Source organism: Rana temporaria, chromosome 4, assembly GCF_905171775.1.
Source record: "Rana temporaria chromosome 4, aRanTem1.1, whole genome shotgun sequence".
NCBI classification, from domain to species: domain Eukaryota; kingdom Metazoa; phylum Chordata; class Amphibia; order Anura; family Ranidae; genus Rana; species Rana temporaria.
This window is the reverse complement of record NC_053492.1, coordinates 76,571,637-76,591,269: the sequence shown is the minus strand read 5'-3', so window position 1 is coordinate 76,591,269 and position 19,633 is coordinate 76,571,637. Positions and strand designations below refer to the sequence as shown.

Sequence of the window (19,633 nt, the reverse complement as noted above, 5' to 3'; positions counted from 1 at the left end):
GAGGCACATAATGTATCAGTCCAACTAGATGTGATATTTTAACAAAGATGGCTAGGCCAATTCAGCTCCTGTCTTATATTTTTTGGATACACCAGTAGTGAGAACTTCTTGCGATAAGTGTTGCATTTTCGGTGTCCCCACCTTTGTATGTTCCAGCACCTTGTTTTTCTCTCTCCATAATATAAAATGGGTAAAAATCCAACAGGAAGAACGGGAACTTCCCATAATGGCCACAGAAGGTGTGTAGACTCCGTAACTCAAGTGCAGAGATCTAAGCAAAAGAGTCTCCAAGAACTGTAAGAAATTGTCAGGTGGTATAACTCACTATAAACCAAAAACAGATACATGTAAAAGTGTGTGTGTATGTATGTATATATATATATATATGGACCAGGGTTGTTAAAAATCAAAGGAAACAGTGGGCCAAATCGCATAGAATCAGTTTTCAAGGATGTTCTTAGCTATGTTTATGGGTCACTACCATGGGCGTCCGCTCCATAGGGCAAGGGAGGGCAATTGACCCCTCTGGAAAATCGAGAAGGTGTTGAAGAGTTTTGCGGCCGCGGGCTGTCTGAGCTGTCCCGGGCTGGATGTCACACAGGCACAGCGAGCAGAGTGAAGCCGTCTCCCTGCCAGTGTTCATGTGTACACAGGGGGAGGGAACCTGCTGTGCCTGTGCAGCGTTGATGGCTGATCTGAGGTACTGAATGGGATGGGGAGGGGGGTCCGTCTGTGCTGAAGGGGGGGGGTTGTGCTGAATGGGGGTCCATCTGTGCTGTAGGGGGGTCTATACTGAAGGGGGGTCCATCTGTGCTGAAGGGGGGTCTGTGCGGAATGGGGGGGTCTGTGCAAAATGGGGGGTCCATCTGTGCTGAATGGAGGGGTTTGTCCAGAATGGGGGGGTCTGTGCTGAAGAGGATCCATCTGTGCTGAATGGAGGGGTTTGTGCAGAATGGGGATCCATCTGTGCTGAATTGAACGGTCTGTGCTGAAGGGGGGTCCATCTGTGCTGAAGGGGGGGTCTGTACATTCTCTAGGCTAAATTTATATGGGCATGGAGTGAAGCTGAATTATCTCAAGAGCTATTTCACACTGCCAGCTGGCCGTATTATCGGTAAAGCGGCGCTAAAAAGCAGCGCTTTACCATTGTTTTAGCTGCACTATTCGGTCGCTATGAGGGGCGCTTTTAACCCCCGCTAGCGTTTGAAGAAAGGGTTAAATGCGACTGTGTATCGCTGCTGCCGAAGCACCCCTCCCTGAAAAAAATTCAGCGGACGCCCATGGTCACTACTATTAAATTCTAGAAAAAGAAGACGTTTTAGTAATTACAATTACATAATTAAACTGTAACTTACAATACTGCATCTTTAGAAATGGTCCATGAATTGTACTTTTTAGCTGTAATAGACATAAGGAGAGGCGATGTTTATTTACTAGAAAACTTCACTGGGCCTCATTTAAATTACATTTTCAAATCAGCTGAGAGACACAAAGAACTAGTATGAGGGTCATAAATGCCACATCAAACCCCAGTCTAAAAAATCCTGATATAGACGGTGCACAGGCTAATCAATAGACACCTCATAACCCACCAAAGATTTATGCCATCAAGATCAGTTATTCAGCTCTATCAATATCAAAATGTGTTTCTTCTTGTATTTCATGTTTAGTGGCCTTTATGGGCTTTACTAATTACATGCATGACAGTCTACTGATACAAGACAAATTTATAGGAATGTACTGCTAACTATTCTAAACTTGAAGCAGAACAAAAGTATGTTTATTTTAAATGGGTTGTAAAGGTACAATTTATTTTCCTAAATAGCTTCCTTTACCTTAGTACAGTCCTCCTTCACTTACCTCATCCTTCCATTTTGCTTTTAAATGTCCTTATTTCTTCTGAGAAATCCTCACTTCCTGTTCTTCTGTCTGTAACTCCACACAGTAATGCGAGGCTTTCTCCCTGGTGTGGAGTGTCATGCTCACCTCTTCCCTTGGACTACAGGAGAGTCAGGACGCTCTCTACGTTGCAGATAGAGAAAGGAACTGTGTGTTAGTGGGTGTCCTGACTCTCCTGTAGTCCAAAGGAGGGGGGCGAGCACGACACTCCACACCAGGGAGAAAGCCTTGTATTACTGTGTGGAGTTACAGACAGAAGAACAGGAAGTGAGGATTTCTCAGAAGAAATAAGAACATTTAAAAGCAAAATCGAAGGATGAGGTAAGTGAAGGAGGACTGCACTGTACCTTTACAACCCCTTTAATGCAAACATTCTGAAATTGTTAAAGTATATTTGATAGGGCTGCTACTGATTAAAATTTTTGTGTTCGATTAATCGTTTTTTTTTTTAATCGATTAATCGACTAATTTCGATTAATTAATGCACATACAGATACAACTACTTTTAGCTGATCTCCTTGCATTGCAACTCTGCATTAGTCAGTGGTAAATGTGGTATACACTATATACAATCACTCGACACTAGTTGGTTTCCACAATCAATGACTTCCCCCCCCCATACCGTATTATCCACATCTGCCCCCAAACCGTAATATCCACATCTCCCCCCCCATACTGTAATATCCATATATCCCCCCCATACTGCAAGAATATACACATCTGCCCCCCATACTGTAATATACACATCTGCCCCCCATACTGTAATATACACATCTGCCCCCCATACTGTAATATACACATCTGCCCCCCTTACTGTAATATACACATCTGCCCCCCATGCTGTAATATACACATCTGCCCCCATGCTGTAATATACACATCTGCCCCATGCTGTAATATACACATCTGCCTCCCATACTGCAAGAATATACACATCTGCCCCCATGTGTACATTACAGCATGGGGGCAGATGTGTATATTCTTGCAGTATGGGGGCAGATGTGTATATTCTTGCAGTATGGGGGCAGATGTGTATATTCTTGCAGTATGGGGGCAGATGTGTATATTCTTGCAGTATGGGGGCAGATGTGTATATTACAGCATCTGCCCCCATGCTTTTATATACACACATCTGCCCCCATGCTTTTATATACACACATCTGCCCCCATGCTTTTATATACACACACATCTGCCCCCATGCTTTTATACACACACATCTGCCCCCATGCTTTTATACACACACATCTGCCCCCATGCTTTTATACACACACATCTGCCCCCATGCTTTTATACACACACATCTGCCCCCATGCTTTTATACACACACATCTGCCCCCATGCTTATACACATCTGCCCCCATGCTTATACACATCTGCCCCCATGCTTATACACATCTGCCCCCATGCTTATAGTGTTATACACATCTGCCCCCATGCTTATACACATCTGCCCCAATGCTTATAGTCTTATACACATCTGCCCCCATGCTTATAGTCTTATACACATCTGCCCCCATGCTTTACATAAACACATATGCCCCCATGCTTTAATATAAAGAATTTTTTGTTGTCCTCTCTTACCTACATCAGGCAGACCCGTCGGCAGAGAGGCTGATGGACACGTGTGCGCGGGAACATAATACAAGCAGGGCGGGCGGGTGATGACGTCAGCGCGCCGCTACTTGGTTGCCGCCTGGTGGACCAAGATGGCCGCGGCTCCGGAGCTAGGCCGAAGCCGCGGCCTTTCCTATCGGCGAGACCGCGGAGCTCACTCCGCGGTTCGTCGATCAAAATAATTTTAGTCGATCAAAGAAATTAACGATTAATCGAACAATTAATCGTTAATTTCCGCAGCCCTAATATTTGAAAACAAAACATTGGTTTTGTCATCTTAATCTTATTAGAGTGATTTTTCTGCACTTCCAATTTTGAAAACTCAACAGGAAGTGACAGAATATCTTTCCAATGTGAGGGAAATTACCTCTGAAACTGTAGCCATGTGAAGAAGTCTCCCTATTAGAATATTACCCCTTTATTCCTGCTAGGGTAGCAACAACAAAAAATAGGATTTTCCTCGACAAGCCTAACAAGGAACTCGTTGAGAAAAACGATGTGTCTTTTCCGACGAGTTCCTCAGTCGTGTGTACGAGGCCTTAGTCCCAGTCGGCGTAGGCTAACATTAGTCGTAGTGGTGGTGGTAGAGGCAGCTGATTTTTTATTTTTTTTATGACTAACAGTGATATTACTGTCACAGTCTGCAAGGGGCATTTAACCCCAGTCTCTGCAGGTTACACAACTTGCTGGTGAGAGAAAATGGTGACGTGTAGGCCAGCAGAAGAGACCAGAAAGGGCTGCAGGGGACCACAGAGATCAACACTTCCAGAAGTGTCCGTTTCCACATTTTCAGTCACTCGATGGCTTCTAGTCAGAAGGACGGACCTTAGGTGTCGTGGCGACGATTGAAGGTGTTAAGGCTTCATATCAGCATGACTTCAGCAAAGTTTTTTTAAAGCTGAACTTCTGGCACATATAAAATATATACAGTTAGGCAACTCTGTATTTTTTAATACATCCTTAAATGTTTCTATTTAAATGTAAGCTGTCAGGAGGAGCTTGCTCTATCTGAGAATATTGTCACGGCTGCACCAGAACACGCAACACCCTTTAAGTTAGATGTTGGCCACCCTGGAGAGATGGAAAACTGCCTGAACAATATTGAAGTGATCAAAGGTTATACGGGGGCTGCAAATTTTTTTAAGGATATAACCTTGCAAGGAACTGTTAAAAAGTAAGCTAATATTGAAGAAAACATAGAAAATTTATTATTAAAAATGCTACTGTAAAAATATAAACTTACCTTAAGCTTCAACTTACCTTTTTATGTGCATTGAAAAACTTGGCATTCACTTTTATTCACAGTGAAATAGTCAGGAGTAAGTAACCCAGAGTTAAAAGGTCAGTAGTATGTAATGCAGAGTGCAGGGGTCAGGAGTAAGTCATGGGAAAAGGCAAGGCAGCCACATAACAAATGATTTACAAATCAACATTTATTCCAGCAATTACCACAGCTGTAGTCCCTGCTAGAGACCGTATTGGGCTTAGTTGTAGAGGGGTACGCTTGGAGTGGGGGTATGTGCCTTTAGATGTGTGCACCAAGGAGATGGGAGTTTGAACCTTGAACAGAAGATATCCATATGCTGCTTTAAACTGTGAGTCAGGAGTAAGTAAAACAGAGTTCAGAGGTCAGTAGTAAGTAATGCATAGTTCAGGGATAAGTAGTAAGTAAAACAGGGTTCAGGGGTCAGGAGTAAGTAACCCAGAGTTCAAGAATCAGGAGTAAAGCCTTGTACACACGCTCGGTTTACCATGTAAACCATGCGTGTGTACGAGGCTTTCAGGTTTCTCGTCAAGAAAACTGCCCAGAATCTAGACGAGAAAAATAGAGAACATGTTCTCTATTTTCTCGTCGTGATTCTCGGCAGTGTTTTCCTGCCGAGAAACCCGAGAGTGTGTATACTTACCTGTCGCCGTGGAAACCCGCTCGAAATGACTTTGACGCATGCACGGTAGCTTCCTAGGCATAGGTAGGGTGAAGCAAGATTGCGGCGACGGCATCGAATGTGATGAACGCATGCTCGTCGTACGCGATGACATCACTGCGTTCTTGCCATTCAAAAGAACGGCGGTTCTTTTGAATGGAGTGTCTGTACACTCGGGCGGCAAGAGATTCTTGCCAAGAATCTCGTCAGGAAAAACAACGTTTTTTCTTGACGAGATTCTGGCCCGTGTGTACAGGGCTTAACACAGAGTTCAGAGATCAGTAATAAGTAACAAAGAGTTTGGGGCTAAGCAGTAAGTACCATGGAGTTCATGGTTTAGTAATGAGTAATATAGAGTCCAGAGGTCAGTAGTTAGTAATGAAGAATTCAGAGGTAAGTAATTGACACAGAGTTCGGGGGTCATGATTAATTAACATAGAGTTCAGAGGTAAGTAGTAAATAACACAGAGTGCAGGGGTCAGTAGTAACAGAGTTGAGAAATAAGTGGTAAGTAATGCAGAGCTCAGAGGTTAGTAGTAACACGAGTGTAGGGGTCAGTAGTATGTAATGCAGAGTGTAGGGGTCAGTAGTACGCAATGCAGAGTGCAGGGGTCAGTAGTAAGTAATGCAGAGCTCAGTAGTAACACAAATAATTATTCTGTTTTACTGAAGCTTGAAAAACAAAGCAAATGGGCATGTGCATAATTTTCCTTCAACACAATTAATTGTATTGACTCCTCTCTGAGGATACACAATAGTAGGGCATCATACTGAAATGAATCCTATGATAACCAATGACGAGCTTATTAAATAAGAGCAGTGGCCTTCAGCAACCATTTCTCAGCAGAGAAGTAAGAACAGTAAATGATGTATGATTATTTTAGATCAGGGGTCTCCAAACTTTCTAAACAAATGGCCAGTTTACTGTCCTGAAGACTTTAGGGGGGGGGCGGACTGTGGCCATTGGGAGTAGAAAAGGTCCCAACGTCGGTGGGAAAAAAAATGATGCCCCATAGTTTTTGTCAGTGGAAGTTATTGTGCTCCATCATTAATGTCATTGGGCCCCATCGTTGGTGTCATTGGAAGGAATTGCACACCATCATTGATATCATTGGGCCCCATTGTTGGTGTCAGTGTGAGGAATTGTGCCCCATCTCTGTTGTCATTGGAAGGAATTGTGCCCCATTATTGGTATCAGTGGATGAAATAGAGCCCCAAGGGCTTGATAAATGCAATCGATTTTTATCTGGCCCCCGGGCCGCAGTTCGGAGACCAGAACTTGATTGCACTTTGCATATTTGGCTAAGAAAAGTGCAATAACCCACATCAACCAATAGGACTTGGTTTTTGGATGATCGGACTACAACTGATTGTGCTTGTTTACTGTGGGTTAGTGCACGTTTCACTGCTTTAATAAATAAGGAGCTGTCTTATTCAACAAAGGCCATTATCTAAGATCGATTTTCTGTTGGGCTGTTTTCACACTGATGGTCAGGGGATGGTAAAAACAGGTGGTTGAGCCACGAACGTTCACCTACAAACGGACATTGTGTTGCTTAGTTGGGTACCCCTTTCCCAGTGTGGCAATTTTAACTTTCCATGCCAAGTTTGACAGGCGGTACCACCCATGTATGTGAATACTGCAAAGCAAAATAGACATTTGGCAATCTAAAAAAAAAAAAAAAACACCAGGAAGCGACAACATCACTTCCTTAATGCCTGCAAACCTCCTTTTATGGTCCACTGAAAAACAGTCTAATATTAAATTGTGTTTTTTTTTTTTTTACATTTTGATCACTTTTATTGCTGTCACAAGGAATGTAAACATCCCTTGTGACAGTAATAGGTGGTGACAGGTACTCTTTATGGAGGGATCGGGGGTCTAAAAGACCCCTGAGCCCTCCTTTGCACTTCAAAGTATTCAGATCGCCGAAAACGGCGATTCTGAATACTGTGTACTTTTTTAAATCCGGCGCCATTGGCAGCCGAGAAACCCGGAAGTGACGTCACGACGTCGCTTCCGTGTTTTCAATCCGGACATTGAATCAAAGCCGTTTACGGCTTTGTTTCAGAGCGCGCCTGTACGATGGTGGCGCAGGATCGTGGATCGGGTCTCCCGGTGGGACGGGAGGCCCAGTCAGAGCGAGAGGCGGCGGGAGGGGGGGGATGTCCCCTACCGCTCCTCCGGCATAACAACCGAGCGGCTTTTAGCCGCATCAGTTGTTATGTTTGGATAGCCGATCGCCGGCTCTAAACAACGGTAACGGTATAACCCCCGAAAGGCAAGGACGCATATATGCGTTCCGTCGGCGTGAAAGGGATAAATAACAAAAAAAGACTTTGTCATATGAGAATTTTCGTATATTATTTACTTCCTCGGTTCTGACTTGCTGTGAAACATTGAGAAAAACCAGACGATCGTTTGCCTGATTTTCATATGTGTACCAACAGCACTTCAGTCTTCCTAGGATTGCCCTGTTTATTTTTCATGATTCAAGTTAAGGTGTTTCCCATGTAGTAGTAATGAGAGTGATTTTTACCAGCTGTGTAGGGCTCCTCATTCCCATTCTACTTGCTCAGCAGGAAACGTCTGTCATTCAGGATGAGGCGATGTGCCCAGCGGCAGAGAATGCAGAGCAACAGGGACGGTCCCCAGGCAATGGGGACAGATGGCAACCCTGATCTGAGCTCTTTTTCTTACTGCCAAAGATTTACCATGAAGGCAAATCAGTAGGGTTGCAGATACTGTAGATCAGGGGTCTCAAACTCAAATTACCTGAGGGCCACAAGACAAGTTTTCATATGCCATGGGGGGCCGCATGCAAACTTTCAAACTTCAAAAACAACAGTACTGGTGTCAGCGAACACATTATTAACCCCCAGCACTGGTGTCAGCGAACACATTATTAACCCCCAGCACTGGTGTCAGCGAGCGCATTATTACCACCAGCACTGGTGTCAGCGAGCGCATTATTACCACCAGCACTGGTGTAAGTCAGGGTTTGACAAATTTGCTTGGAATCTAGGAGCCAGCTAAAAAAGTTAGGAGCCAGAAAACGCACCCTGTCCCGACGAGCTTGCGCGCAGAAGCGAACACATACGTGAGCAGCGCTCGCATATGTAAACGGTGTTCAAACCACACATGTGAGGTATCGCCGCGATTGGTAGAGTGAGAGCAATAATTCTAGCTCCTCTGTAACTTAAAACATGCAACATGTAGATTTTTTTAAACGTCGCCTATGAAGATTTTAAAGGGTAAAAAAGTTTGTCGGCATTCCACAAGCGGACACAATTTTGAAGCGTGACATGTTGGGTATGAATTTACTCGGCGTAACATTATCTTTCATAATATAAAAAAAAAATGGGGATAACTTTACTGTTGTCTTATTTTTTAATTAAAAAAAGTGTAATTTTTTCCCAAAAAAGTGCGCTTGTAAGACCGCTGCGCAAATACGGCGTAACAGAAAGTATTGCAATGATCGCTATTTTATTCTCTAGGGTGTTAGGATAAAAAATATATATAATGTTTGGGGGTTCTAATTAGAGGGAAGAATATGGCAGTGAAAATAGTGTAAAATGACATTAGAATTGCTGTTTAACTTGTAATGCTTAACTTGTAATACCAACGGCCACCACCAGATGGCGCCAGCTCACATCTGGTGGTAATAACTTGTAATACCAACGGCTCACCACCAGATGGCACCAGCTAAAAAAAAAAAAAAAAAAAAAAATTTTTTTTTTTTTTTGCTCCCCTCACTTCCACCCTGCCTGAGGGCCATTTATAACTGGTCCGCGGGCCGCAAATGGCCCGCGGGCCGGTACTTTGAGACCACTGCTGTAGATCTATACCGGCAGCTATTAATGCAATATGCTTGCAGCTTTCTTTCCTACCCAAAATTCATACAAGACAATAAATCTCCGATCAGACACCCTGCTCCGATAGATAGATGGAAGAGCTGTGGCAACAGTATCTTGTTTTTATGGAAGGAGGCTCAGCGGCTTCTAAAATGGCCATTTACAAATAAAGTATATAAAAATGCTAAAACTGCATTTTACCGATTTATGAATATGATGTTTCAAATCTGGCAAAACATCTAAAATTGAATGTGAAACATGATATATGAATATCATAGAAATGTTCTATCGCTATATTAGAGCTGCCCGATTCTGACTAAAATCAGAATCACGATTTTTTTTTTTTTGCTTAGAATAAAGATCACGATTCTCGCAGCGTAACATCATCTTTCACATTAGTTTTTTTTTTTAATTCCCAAAAATATAGCGTTTGAAAGACCACTGCGCAAATACAGTGTGACATAAAATATTGCAACAATCTCCATTTTATTCCCTAGGGTCTCTGCTAAATTATATATATGTTTGGGAGTTCCAAGTAATTTTCTAGCAAAAAATACTGATTTTAACTTTGTCAGAAAAAGGTTTAGGCCGGGATTCACATAGCTCGGTGCATATTTATGCCGACGTAGCGTATCTCTTTTACGCTACGCCGGCGCAGCGCACAGAGGCAAGCACTGGATTCACAAAGCACTCGCTCCCACTCCCTCTTAAAGATACGCTGGGTTTCCTCGGCGTAAGCCAGCGTAGGTGTAAGTGGGCGTGAGCCATGCTAATGAGGCGTGACCCCATGCAAATGATGGGCCAAGCGTCATAGAAGTACTTAAAATGAACGACGCATGCGCCGTCCCGTGGCCGCATCCCAGTGCGCATGCTCAGAATCAAACAACTGCCTAAGATACGTCGAATCACTGCCTACGACGTGAACGTAACCTACGCCTAGTCATAGTCACGTACAACGTAAACGACAAAAGATACGACGGCTTGAGTTCCCTGGTCCATACCTTTGCATGAGTTGCGCCTCCTATATGGGGAATAACTTTACGCCGGACGTACGACTTATGCAAACCGCGTATATTATGCGCCGGGCGCAACTATGTTCGTGAATCGGCGTATCTCCCTCATTTGCATATGTGCATAGACAATCAATGGGAGCGGCAAATGCGCCCAGTGTAAATATGCGCCCACGATACGACGGCGTAGGCAAGTTACGTCGGTCGGATGAAGCCTATTTTCAGGCGTATCTAGTTTTATGGGCACAGATACGACAGCGCACATTTACACTTACGCGGCGTATCGCGAGATACGTCGGCGTAAGTGCTTTGTGAATCCGGGCCTTAGTCTTTAAGTGGTGGTTAAACTTCCCTCATTTACAGACTAAAGTTCATCCCTTTGCTCTAAGAACGAAAAGTTACAATGTTTATAGTTATCTACCAGCGTGGACAATGTTGTGAAAAACTTGGCAGGCTGCCCTTTTTTTTTTGTTTTGTTTTTTGACAGCTGAGTGAGCAGAGAACCTATTATACTTGTTACATGAATGAATCAGGAAATTCTGCATAGAGATCGTGAGGGGGGTTGAATCGAGATCACGATTTTTTAATGATTAATCATGCAGCTCTACTCTATATCTATCTATCATATATATGAACTCCAGGTTAACGGCTAAGTACACAGATGAATACAGAGCTATTTTATCTGCCAAAGAATTTGTATTTCTGTCCATTCAGCCCTAACATTTACATAGCTCTGCCACAGAGCACAGCCCATGCAGGCAGGACAGGGGACCTGATTTTTTTCTGCTGATGTGAAGCTCATCTCTTTGCCATTCTGCTCACCTCCTATTTGCATTCCTAGTACATGTACAACTGATTGGCTGGTTGTGTGGCTTCCCCCTGTCCCAGTATGAGATCTGCTGTACAGTTGTGTAATCGTATGACTTGATGCTTCATATATAATATATCTATACAGAGTTTTTTTTGTGTTAATTTTTTGATTTTCTCACATGTCTAATATGTGGATGATGATATACTTTTTTCTATTACAAGAGATGTTCACATTCCTTGTAATAGGAATAAAAGTAACCCAATTTTTTTTTTAAACAGTGTTAAAGTCAAAAAAAATATATTAAAGCGCCCCTTCCCGACGAGCTCACGCGCAGAAGCGAACGTATATGTGAGGTATCGCCACGATCATCAGAGCGAGAGCAATAATTCTATCCCTAGACCTCCTCTGTAACTCAAAACATGCAACCTGTAGAATTTTTTTAAACGTCGCCTATGGAGATTTTCAAGGGTAAAAGTTTGACACCATTCCACGAGTGGACGCAATTTTGAAGCGTGACATGTTGGGTATCAATTTTCTCGGCATAAAATTATCTTTCACAATATAAATAAAAATTGGGCTAACTGTACTGTTTTATTTTTTAATTAAAAAATTTGATTTTTTTTCCCCAAAAAAGTGGGCTTGTAGGACCGCTGCGCAAATACGGTGTGACAAAGTATTACAATGACCGCCATTTTATTCTCTAGGGTGTTAGAAATAAAAAAAATTGGGGGTTCCAAGTAATTTTCTAGCAAAAACATTTTTTTTTCCACTTGTAAACCCTGAGGGGCAGATCCACAAAAATCTTTTCCCCCGGCGCATCATATCTGAGATACGCTACGCCGCCGTACCTTACCTGGCTTTGGTTCGAATCCATAAAGATTTTGCGCCATAAGTTACGGCGGCGTAGTGTATCTCAAGCGGCGTAACGGCGCGGAATTCAAGTTGGGCGGGTAGGGGGCGTGTTTCATTTAAATGAAGCACGTCCCCGCGCCGAACGAACTGCGCATGCGCCGTCCCTAAATTTCCCGCTGTGCATTGCGTGAAATGACGTCGCAAGGACGTCATTGTTTAGACTTGGACGTAAATTACTTCCATCCCGCGATTCACAGACGACTTGCACAAACAAAAAAAAAAATTCAAATTAAACGCGGGAACGACGGCCATACTTAACATGGCAAGTCTAACTATACGCCACGAAACAGCAGCTTTAACTATACGCCGGAAAAAGGCGACTACAGACGACGTAAAAGAATGCGACGGCCGCTCGTACGTTCGTGGATCGTCGGAAATAGATAATTTGCATACTCAATGCGGAAAACGACAGGAACGCCACCCAGCGGACGCCGAAGAATTGCATCTTAGATCCGAAGGCGTATGAAGCCGTACGCCTGTCGGATCTAACCCAGATGCCGTCGTATCTTGTTTTGAGGATTCAAAACAAAGATACGACGTGGGAAATTTGAAAGTACGCCGGCGTATCAGTAGATACGCCGGCGTACTCTCTCTGTGGATCTGCCCCTGAGTCTGAAAAACAGGCTTGGTCCTTGAGTGGTTAAGTTTAGCTTTAATACAGATAACAGAAGCGCAAGCTCAATGATGAATGTATATATACTTGTATGGTAAGCACAAAAACAGAATCAAGGTTCTTTAGAAGAAAAGCTGCTTGAATACTGTGTGATAAATGTTATGAAATGGTACAATATATGTGCAAATTAACAGGGAGTTATATTTCACATTTAATTATCCTGCTTTTTTCCCTACATAATTGTATTATTTTTACACATTGCTGATCAGATAATGGCTGTGTGTCTCATTTCAAGGCTGTTGCCATATTTTTTTGGCCTCACATCAGAATTTTGTTCCATTTCCATCCACTTGTGAACTAAATAAAGCTTTAAAGGTGAAGGTCCCTGTGTAAGGTGAACACAATATTTCTGACTTATGTTTCCACCGGTCAGTTAATAGTTTCCTTCACATGGGAAAAGTCATTCTTTATCCTTTTGCTAATTTAGCCTCCATTTTTAAAGTGAGCTTGTGTCAGGAGAGCCATTATGCACTCCAACCCTCGTCTCTCTGCTGGGCTCTGAGGCTCCCGCGCCAGTTGATGGGATGGTAGGGTGGGCATGCCAAAGCTAGAGTTGGAGTTTACTTGATTTCCAAGAGTGTACACCATGGTTTTAGTGCTAACAGAGACACACACAAGACATTTTCCTTCTATAAGATTCAAGTCCAAAATATGTTGACAGTGAAGTGTGAATATTAGAAGTGTGTCTGGAAAGTACTAAGTGGAGGGAAAGGTTAGTCCGTAGTCTGGATTTGAATACGTACAGGATGGAGTTCTCCGGTCTGAGCTTGGTAGTCTGAAAGATGTCTGAAGTGTAAGGAAAGATGACTCTGCTACCAAATTGGAATTTTATGAGGAACTCTTAGCCAGATTCAGGTAGAGATACGACGACGTATCAGTAGATACGCCGTTGTAACTCTGAATCTGCGCCGTCGTATATTTAAGCGTATTCTCAAATTGAGATACGCTTAAATGTTGCTAAGATACGACCGCCGGCACCGTTGTATCTTAGCTGTCTATTTACGCTGGCCGCTAGGGGCGAGTACGCTGATTTACGCCTAGAATACGTAAATCAGCGGGATACGCCTATTCACGAACGTACGCTTGCCCGTCGCAGTAAAGATACGCCGTTTATGTAAGGCGTTTTCAGGCGTAAAGATAAACCACCAAAAAGATGGCGCAGCCAATGTTAAGTATGGATGTCAGAACCGCGTAAAATTTTTCACGTTTTACGTCGTTTGCGTAAGTCGTCCGTGAATGGGGCTGGCCGTAATTTACGTTCATGTCGAAACCAATGAGTCTTTGCGGCGTAATTTGCCATTCGCTCAAAACGTCATTTACGTGGGGTCATGCTTAATTTACATAAAACACGCCCACCTCTTCCACATTTGAATTAGGCTCGCTTACGCTGGCACATTTACACTATGCCGCCGTAACTTAGAACGCAAGTTGTTTGTGAATACTGTACTTGCCTCTCTAACTTACGGCGGCGTAGCGTATATGAGATACGCTACGCCTGCCTAAAGTTAGACACGTCTACCTGAATCTGGCTATCTGTATTCTTGGTTTTGGATGGTGTTGGGCAAGCTTTGACAACCTATTGTTGATCGGTTGATGCTCTTTTGAGGAGATCTCATGTTACTCCAGTCCTGCATTGACAACCATGGATCCAGGAGGGCTTAATATCCTAGTTACTCTCTCTGGAGGGAATATTTCTATGAGTATTACACTATGATGTCACAGACCATTTAGTAGATTCTGATTATCATTAGATGAATGGCAAACTCTAGAGAGGGAACCAAGGATGTTCAGCATCAGGCAGACCTCTGACTGTCATTTGTATAATGATGATCTCCATACTTTTCCCGTTCTATCAAATAAAATACATTGGCTGGATAAATCCTACTTTAGTCACTGTTTACGTTTCTAAATTTAGGGCCATGCATTTTCTGTAAGGGACAGGAGAGTCCTGCCTAGCTAAACTTACCATATTATACATGTAGATGAGGCAACTGTATATAGAGTAGTGGGTACCTGCAGGTGGTAGTTGCTGATTTGTTGGTAATTAATTATTAGGAAGAAGAATAGGCAATTTATGAGGTGGTGGGTTTGATGGACTGGGAACATATAGAAATGTAAATAGTGCTTAAAGGAGATTCATGGCCAAATCTTTTTTTGGTGATACTTCTCCTACAGGTTCACAGGCGTGCACGTAGTTCTGCACTCCTGTGTCCTAGATTCAGCTGGCAGTGAGCTAAAGCCCACTGTCGGCTGACATCAAAGTATCAGTTATGATTTTTGGTATGTCCCCTTTTTCTTCAATTTTTTTTTTCTATTTATACAATTGTATTCTTGGCCTAATTTTCATTTTCTATTTTTTATCTTATTTTTGTATTTTTCTGTCCTTTCTTTTTTCTTTCTTCTATTTTATTTTGATATTGTATATATTTCTGGCCTGAGAAATTTTCATTAGGTGCACTATTTTTTTAATTATCTTCTAATGTGCTCATTATTTAGTACCCACCCGAAAATAATTGTGCTCAGTGGGTGGAGTTTTGAAACAGAGACAGCAGTTTGATGTCTAGTGTTCTATGACGTAGGCCTTCGTTTGCTAAAACGCGTTAGCGCTGCTACATCAGATGTTTTTTTCCATGTTTTCCAATAAAGTGGATTGTACAGTTCTAGGACAAGTGCTGGCTTTTATATACAACTCTTTGTAAATCCTTTCAATCAAATGAACCCATCTGAAGAGTCACTGTATCCCAAGCCCTGTTTAAATTAAGTTCTGGCTGTATAAGAAATTGCATTCCTGTTAATGAACACTCAATTCTAGTCCACATTACTGTCCAAGAAAAAGGCATTGCTTTTCCTCCTATACTGATATCTAGAGGGGCTTGCAGCCTCTCAGCTTCGTACTGTAAGTGTAACCCATGTAATATTTGTATTCTGCACAATATAACACAAATTAATAACAAAAGACACGCGGTACGGAAAGAACCTACAAGGTATCAAAAGGTCAGGCTCTGTATAAACAGAAGTTTATATGTCCACCAGCAAGCAGCTAGAGGCCGTGACATTTTCACAATTGCTTGATTTATTTCATTTTCCATTCCATTTCTACTTTGTTTCCAAAAACATCTAACATGTACGTTGTTTAACAAATTATGCAGCTTCTACGGGGCCTCTAATCAGTATGACTGGATGCCCTGAAGCTGGTGGCTTAAAAGGCCAATGGAGACATTAAGCTCCCCTAACTACTGTACATTGCCAATGCTATACAGGGTTGGGTTTAGACACGCTTTAAAACCTTGTGGTATTGCTGGCATCTTTTGTCAAGTCACAAGTGTACGTGCCAAGGTGGAGATGGACCTAGCCATTTTTTTCTATGGTTGGTCCTAGCGTATATATATATATATATATATATATATATATATATATATATATGTGTGTTACACAAACACTGTGGAATGGTGGAATGTCTGTATCTAAGGTATACCATTGTAAAATAGCCTTTGAAGTGTTTTTTGTTTGTTTGTTTTGAAGGCTCCATTCACATTTGCAAATGGGGCTGTAAGTGATTACTTGTGGAAGACCCATTGGTGGTTCCTGGAAATTAGCTGCAGGCAGAAGTCCCATTGAAAGCAATGTAATGCCGCGTACACACGATCGGACATTCTGACAACAAAACCGACTGATGTTTCTTACGCACAGTCACACAAATGTTGTCGAAATTTCCGAACGTCAAGAACGTGGTGATGTACAACACTACAACGAGCCGAGAAAATGAAGTTCAATGATTCCGAGCATGTGTCGAATTGATTCCGAGCATGCGTAGAACTTTTGTTGTCGGAAAAAATTGAGAACCAGCTCTCAAACATTTGTTGTCAGAAATTACGACAGCAAATGTCTGATGGAGCCTACACACAGTCGGATTTTCCGACAACAAGCTCAAGACGAACATTTGTTGTCGGAAATTCCGACCGTGTGTACGTTAGGCTGACAGCTCCATGCAGTTGCTTGTAAGCATTCAGTCCGGGGCTGATCATTTTCCAAGACAGAAAACTAAGGGAAATCCAAAATTATTGATTAGTGTCTAGAGCAAGAGCTGAGAGTAAACCCTCCAGTTTGTCACCTATGCCTATGGCAACTCAATGAGATTGGAATTCCATTTACTTCCTCTCATTTCCATTTGCAGTTCAAGATAGGAAGTGATGGGAAATCTCTTCAGCTAGACACAGAAAAGGGCTTCAAAGGTATTCATTGCTTTGAATTAAATATTAAACCTTGAAATGTATACAGGAGCATTTTCAAAAACATTTTTTAGTTTTTTTGCAAAAAATATAAAACCCAGCAGTGATTAAATACCACCAAAAGAAAGCTCTATTTGTGTTGAAAAAAATGATAAAAATGTAATTTGGATACAGCGTTGCATGACCATACAATTGCCATTCAAAGAGTGACAGCGCTAAAAGCTTAAATTTGGCCTGGGCAGGAAGGGGGTTTACGTGCCCAGTAAGCAAGTGATTAAAAAGCATTTGGTGCACACAAAATGGATTTATATCCTTTACGGTTATTAGGAACACATTTTAAGAAAATTTGTGCACCGAGTTCAGCTTAAATTAAAAGAATGGAAACCTCAGTTATAAAGTAGATCTTTAGATTTTGCCTCCATAAGGTCGCAGTGTCCCAGTGTCACAGGGAATATCACATACACAACTACATTCAGCCATATATGACCTAAACTGTCAATGTATGGATCACTGGATGCTGGCTTCTGTTGCCTCCTACACAGGTAAAGATGATAGATAAATAGATAGATAAATAGATAGATAGACGGATAGATAATTTCCATAACAAACATAATAGTTTATTTGTCTAGATAAGGTTGAATGAGCAACAAATAACACAAAGTGCATCTGGATTTCGGAAGCTTTCACGTTAGAGGGAGCCTGGAATCTAATGACAATTATGTTCTGCTGTAGCTCGATAAACACATTGCTCATTCTGGTTTATTCAATGACGACCTAGATGCAGCGTTCCTCCTACGTAAATTCCCTTGGCTGGGGAGAGAAATGAGTGGCTGGCTGTGTTGTATTCTCCCTTTTGTATTTTTCACTTCTACGTAATTTGCTGGATATCTGACTTCCCAAGTCAGTGACTCACCAAGCCATCGCCTTAGCATTTTTCCCAGTTAGAAACAGGCTGTCATCGGGCACTGAGTCACCAGCTTGAAACGATGGCTCAAAATCTCACAGGTGAAGATGTACGGAAGGAAAAAGGTGCACGGTAAATTTAAACCACTGTGCAGAGAGTAGCACTCTGTGTAAAACCTGTGGCCACCACCAATCCTTGTGGTTGACATTGGCTTAAAGGTGTGCTCCATTCATACTTGAAGATTTGTCTTTATTTTTTGTGTATTTTGTGCGTGTACTCGAGAGTCCGTCTTGGACTGCAGGAGTTGGGAGTAGGCAGGCCTCCCCAGAGGCAATCTGCCACCTTTCTCCATGCCCCGGGTGGCAATGGCGGGTGTGTGAGGGGGTCCTCCCATACAGCCCGCCCTACCTGCTCCGCTTTGAAGCCCAACGGGGCAGAGGGACTCCCTATAAGGGAGTGAGAGGATTAGCCCGCTCAACCAGCCCCGTTAGTCCTTCACCTCTCTTTTAGAGACCGCGTGGTCAAAGTGCGTGCATGTTATCCCAATTTCGAGTGCGTGAGTAGGTGTGGTGGTTTTTGTGGGAGGGGGGTGGGCGTACTAAGCGCAGGCTTACCTCGCATAGCACACCCACCGAGAGCCGGGCTGAGACCACCAAACTCAATTCACATGTAGATGAGACCGGGATCCGAACCCGTAGCTGCAGAGGTGAGTGGCTTGTCAGCGCAGTGCCAATCGCGTTGAGCCACCGCAGCTCTCTTGAAGATTTGTCTTTAGAAAACCATAATTGTGTTATTTAAAAAAAAAAATTACAAACAGATCATTTGTATTTTTTGCCCTTATTTGTTGAGGATGGATTCACGCTTTCAAGGTGTATGAACCTGAGTGGCAGGAGAACTGTCAGCATTGTCAGTACACTATCAGTTCTGTGATAGAATTGCCAGGAAAGAGCAGCCATGATGGGAATTAACTTTTTCACTTACGTTTCTCATCTAGCTAGTCATTTTTCAGTCTTGGGTTCCCTTCTAAAAAATGTTTTCTTTGTTTTCTTCGTCTGAATTTCTCACTTTCTGTTCTTCCTCAGTAAGCTGTTTTGGCTGACTAATCCCCAGCCAGAACGGCTCGGATGATGCTGGAAAGCTTACTGAGGAGAAACAGGAAGTGAGAAATTCAGACAAAGAAAAAAAACATTTAGAAGGGAAATTCGAAGGAAAAGGTAAGTGAACCAACAATGCACTAGCTTAAAGGAACCTATTCAGAAAGTAAAAAAAAAAACCTTTACAACCCCTTTAATATAAAAGTGCTGCCCAGGAAGACCAGAAGCTCTGAAGGCAATAAATGTACTCATGTGGGTTGGGTTACTGAGATAGGGAGTTTGCCTCCTAAATTGCAGGTTAGAAACCACAAGCCAGTAGAGTAGCACTTCCCACATTAATTCCTAAGGCACTTTGCCACCCCATGCCAGGAAAACGGATACTCACTCTCAGTATTCTGTAGCGTTTAAAATTCCCACCCCCAGTCCTTCATGTCTTCCCTAGACATGCATTTCTTGAACATTAGTAGGACTTGAATTCACTTTGTCTTATAGGCACACACCACAGAAAGTTACCGTACTTCTACTGATGCAAGACCTTCCTCTCGTGATTCCCCGGGCCAGGTCCATAGGTCAACCCTGTGCCACAGCAGGCTCCAATATGGAGAACGAGCTGCAAGGTGAGGGATATGAACCCTGTAATGGAACATCCCACACTCCGCTTGAGTACTTCCGTCATATACCGCTTCCTCCAGTCTGAATATAGATA

The 19,633-nt window shown here is 42.6% G+C and overlaps 1 protein-coding gene across 1 annotated transcript in view; it reads left to right on the top strand.

Annotated features, from left to right (window-relative positions):
- VSNL1 (visinin like 1) overlaps positions 1-19,633 on the top strand; it is a 201,100-nt gene that overhangs the window by 86,982 nt on the left and 94,485 nt on the right. The gene's annotated exons all lie outside the window — the stretch shown is intronic.